The following is a 5401-nucleotide window of genomic DNA, read 5'->3' on the forward strand; positions in this document are numbered from 1 at the left end:
CTATTGTTTGTTAGATTCTAATTTCAGAGGGCTTTTGTTTTTCTTAGATTCTAATTCCTGAGAATCCAATTTTCTGGAACATTTCTTGGTTGGTAGAAGAAGAATCTCGTCTGCTTCTTTTATTTTCATTTTGAAACAGTGGGTTTTTTTTAATTAATTATTTTTTTTATACATGATGCTTGCAGTCTTTTCTTCCAAGAATGTTTTCATCCAAAGAGGAGACCATAAGCCAAACCGACGAAGATTCATTCGATTCTTCCGGTAAGTAATAAGCATCTCTTTACCTTTTAAATCCAACAAAATCTCTTAAATCCTTCTACCAATTTTTTTAAAAAAAATTTTACTACATGCCTTATTTCGTATTTCGCAGAAATTACCAAACTCTCTTGCAGATTGCATAACCGCCTGTTCTCTTCAATTCAAGAACGCGCTAAATTTTCCAAATGCCCCTCTGCTAGATCTGTAATTCATGTTGGTTTTCTAAGGAAATCAGTACCCAACATTCGAAATTTTTTCGGGCAAGTTTACCTAATGATTAATTAATTCGAGAATTTAAAAATTGTATTGATTTTTTAGTGGTGGATAAGGTATTTCAATGAAAGATGGAGACATCTGAATTTCTCTGTCAAAACAGATGGCACAAGAACTACTCAACTCATATGGACTATCTTTATGAGAAATCTATATCAATGCTGCCAAGATGGTCCCAATATCAATTTATTGCAGCCCATTTCTTTTAGCTGAGACTTCATATTCAAGGAAACGAACTGAGAAAAAGACGACACAGTAGAAAAATAACTACCCATTGTAAATGAAAACAACAAAGGAGAATATTGTAGATAGCTTTTTGAACTAAGGTAATTTGATATCTTTTTAAGCTATAACTTGGGATGTAAGAATGGCATTTTATGTGAGGAATTATGGAATGTTGAGCCTCAGGAAATGTGGATTTTACTGAGGATTTCAATTCCTTGTGTGTGGGCCTGTTGTCTGGTGATCTAGGCCATTGAGATGTTGAGCTTGCAGTGGATGGACTATGCTCCCAAAAATCTTCCACCTTTTAAGATAGTAAAAATCAGTTGATTGCCTAGAGATGAACAGTTAAGAAAAAAATATAGGACCAGTTTCAATGGAAAAGAGAGAGCCAAAGATTGGGTGGATAGGGTCTTCCAATCTTGAAGACTTTTTGGGAGATGGGGGATGAAAGAGCAGCCCATCATATCAACAGTTTGGATCGCCCAACTGTGGGTCCCACACACATGGTATCTAAAGCCTGAGCAACTTCTGGATTTGATAACCCCACCCAAGAAACTTGGGGTGATTTTGGATGAAGTTTCTGTGTCTTTATCCTCTTCCGAGCTTTCCCTCTTATATCTAGTATTTCTTTCTTGCAAGAAATAATAGTGGAATTTGAGAGAACCTTAACTTTTTCAGCTACCCCACCATCCTTCAGAAAAAGCTTCTGGTATGCATTGATTTTATTGATTTTTCTTCCTATGTCTTTATCCCATCCAAAATTTTCCTCTTATTCTTTTATCATCTATTGATTTTAGTTGCAGAATCAAAGTCTACTTCAAGGCTTGGGAGTCTAAATTTCAGTAACTTCCAGTCTCAGACAGACAAGACTTCAGGTTTTCTAATTTTGATTCTCTGTTGTGCTCTGTTCCTAGTTCTTGTTTGGGAATTGATTTGTACACCCACCATGATTGATTTGCTAGAATTGTATTTGTGTTGGCCTTGGCATGCTTTCAGGAAGTCACCCACAGATATTGCCAAGAAAAGAAATCTGTATGTCTTGATTCGCCCAACATATTTCCATATACATTGTTTTATAAAGCAGAATTGTATTAGAAATTGCAGTCTTGAGTATGGAGTCCTGATGTCACTTATAATCATTATTTGGTTCAGACCAGAAATTAAATAGGAATTCGAGTTGTTAATGGAAATGTGCATCTAGATAGTGCTTGCCTATAACATTGGACTTGCTCTTGTACAGACATTGTACCGATTGTTTATCATTAATGCTGGCCCTGGTTTTAGGCTGCTGTGGAGGACAGTGTAGTCTTTTATCGATAGAAAAACCACTTCAAAGATTCATGTACTCTCAATGAGGCTATTCTTTTATTTGTATTTAATTAATTAATGTTCCGTCTTCTAGAAATACTGTGACAGTGTCTAGCAGTTGTTTTTGACATGCTTCTCTAATTTGGAAGGGCAGGGTTCTCAGAGTTTGATGAATATGTTCCCATGGTAGACAAAGCTATGGATTCAAGCTGGAAGAAAGAAGCGTCCCATCAAAAGCTCCCGTCTCCTAGAAGTATGCAAGTATATATTAGATTTCATTAGGGAGTTGCAGGCTTTTGCAAGTCAATGGATGTTCTTAACTATCTGATTGACGGATCATTTTAATGTTAAAGGTAGAGCACTGGCTATATATGGATGAATACAATCCTTCTGTGGGGCAGATTTGGAGTCATGGTCTATGCTATGATGTGGCCCACCAAAACGAACGGTTTGTATCACCGAAAGGTGAGCCTAACCTCAATGGCTGTTGGCCTAAGTGATGAAGGCTTATTTGCTAAAGAGAGCATTGTGTGATACCTCCATAATGTTGGGTTTTGCACATGGATACGTTAATCAAAGATAGGTAATTATGCATATGCTGACATATTGGGCTCTTCCAAAAAAAGAGGCTCTTCCAACAAGTGTACTAGTGAATTGGGTAGCAATGAATTTAAATTTCTTTTAATTGTTCTGAATGATATAAATATATGTTGTTTCAAATAAAAAACTCTTCAAGTCCATGTTGTTTCTTGATAAGGCATCGGGTTTGAATTTAGTCTTTCAATGTGTTTTGATTTTCTGAATCATTGACTTCAGTGTCTGCAGTATCTTCATATCATCCTCCTTGCAATTCTAAAGGCTTTTGGTGCAGGATATGACGTTTACCTTGTTGGAGGCTGTGTGCGGGATCTCATTTTGAAACGAACTCCAAAAGACTTTGTTCTTTTTCGATATGGTAGCTATAGTTGGTGCAATAAATGACCTGATGAGATACTTGCCAAATGCTTCCTGTGCTCCATTGAATTACCAAAATTGGGAGAAGCCATAAATGAGCAAAGGGTTGCTCTGCATTCTTCTCTAGAGAAGTGCCTTGTACAGCTAGCAAATAAGGTGTGTTAATCCTCTCTACTCTCCATATAGAGATGCTACCTCATTCAAGTCTTCGCTTCTATAAAGTTGGTCATTTAATTTCTGTATCTAGAGAAGTACCTATCACCACATGCATCAACTGTGAACTACCACCATTAGCAACAAAATGAAACAAAGCACAGTAATTGCCTGTTTTTTGCTGATTCTGAATATTCCAATGGCCATGAGGAAGGATGGAATGCAGTTGTCCAAGGACAAAGCTTTCAACAAAAACTGCTCTCTGCTCTGCATTCCTACTGCAAGCATACTCTACTAGATGTAGTCCAACGGTAGTATTAGGATCCTGGTTATTAGATGGCTAGAATCTCTTGCATGTGTGCTAAGTTGGCAGTTGGCACATGTTTTGCAGCTTAACTCTTCTATCTACTTCTGTGGTATGCCCTTTGGGATGATTTCCAGGAGGTGCCATCCAAACACAAAATCTCAACATTCATGGACCCCCTTCTCACTGCACCAAACACAAAATCTGTGGCTAAATAGGTTAAAAACTGAGGCCTTTAGCCCAGACACCATCGCTGCTACTATCGAGATATTAGAGATGGGTATGCCCACATGGGTTGTAGTAAACTTAGAAACAGAGAATAGACACTTTTGGTATTTTTATAAACAAATGTTGATATTTGCAGAACATACAAGTGACCGAATTCACCTTTTAAAATTGTTCGCCCAAAATCCCCAGTATGTACTTTTGCCCAACATTATGAAGTTACAAACTCACCTGGTCTATGAAGAACTCTTCCAATCAAATGAGTTGTACCAGAACTACAGCAAGTTTAGGATCAATTGGCTGGTTCTTGTGCAAGCCCTAGTCAACTAGCATCTATAATCCTCCAGTATTAATACATATGGAAACATGTGAGCACTTTTAAACTGTCAGATCCACAGTATCTTGTTGAACTATGATTCCGTAGCTGCGTCTCTTCAGTGAGGACAAACCCCTAGATAACATTTTTGTACTATTTTGCTCGGATACAGATGCTGCTACTAGCCCATGCATTGGACTCATTCGACCCCCAAATCTCAGGGTTCAGGGACTTGACTACACATTTTATATTAATTCCTCTTCTTCTTTTTTTCCCTTTTGGGGGAAAGATTGTGTGCACTCGGTGTGCAAGGAGAGTAAATCGGAATCTTCACATGTATTCCAAAAAATTATGGTAGGAATCTTCACAAGCACTTCAAAATGAACTTCTGAAATTTCAAATTTTGAAATGTGTAGTTTCCTGCCAACTGTTTTTAAATGACAGATGTTGATGTGTGCACCAACTCTCCACGTTCCCTGGGGCACATTGAAGTTGTGTTCTAATATTTTTATTTTATGTATGGGCTAAGGCTCCAAGTAGAATACGGGTAGAAAAATACATAATATAAATATCTACTGATAGTTGTTAAGCCATACTGCCATATACAAATACTTTGGCCTATTAATATCTTGGAGGAAGTTCTCAAAATGATTAGTTTCAACTGATGCAGCTGTACAGCCTCATAACTGTCTCCAGATGTTTATACCATAACATATTTACCTCTATGCCAAACTATGCCCTAGTATCACAGGTTCTGTGCCATGTTTTGTCGCATCTAACATGGGTGTCCTGAATGGTTTTATACCATATATTACATACCAAAAACTACCTGGTATCACAGGTCCCATGACATGTTGAGTCATATCTGACATGGTGTCCTAAAGGGTTTTAAGCCATAGATTTCATATCCTCACATCTCTAGATTGACCACATACACATAAAATGCTAGAATCTATAACCCACTTTAGCAACCCATGATTTTCACACAATAAAATCGGATTGCCCCGCAGTTTGCAAAGTGATGTTTAACTGTTGGTTAAGCCTGTCTTGTTTAATGAGTTTTTAAATTATGAAAGTAAGAGGTGGCCTAACTACTTTCAAAGAATTAAAAGATGAACTAAAACAAATCATGGCTGTACTCAACATTGAAAATTTGCTTGTGTTTATTCTAAAGCCACATGTATGGTATATACTAGCTTTTGGGCTTTAGCTCATTCCTTGTGCTGAACTTCTGTGGATGACATGCAGTGGTTAGCATTCTGATTAACGAGTGGATGAATAATAGTCTGAGTGTGATGTTCGACCACTCACGGTTGTTCAGCAGCACGTGGCCCTGGGCATACACAGCATTATGCTTTTCTTGCGGTTACTTTGCATATGATCAA

This window comes from Magnolia sinica, chromosome 12 (genome assembly GCF_029962835.1).
Source record: "Magnolia sinica isolate HGM2019 chromosome 12, MsV1, whole genome shotgun sequence".
NCBI lineage: Eukaryota > Viridiplantae > Streptophyta > Magnoliopsida > Magnoliales > Magnoliaceae > Magnolia > Magnolia sinica.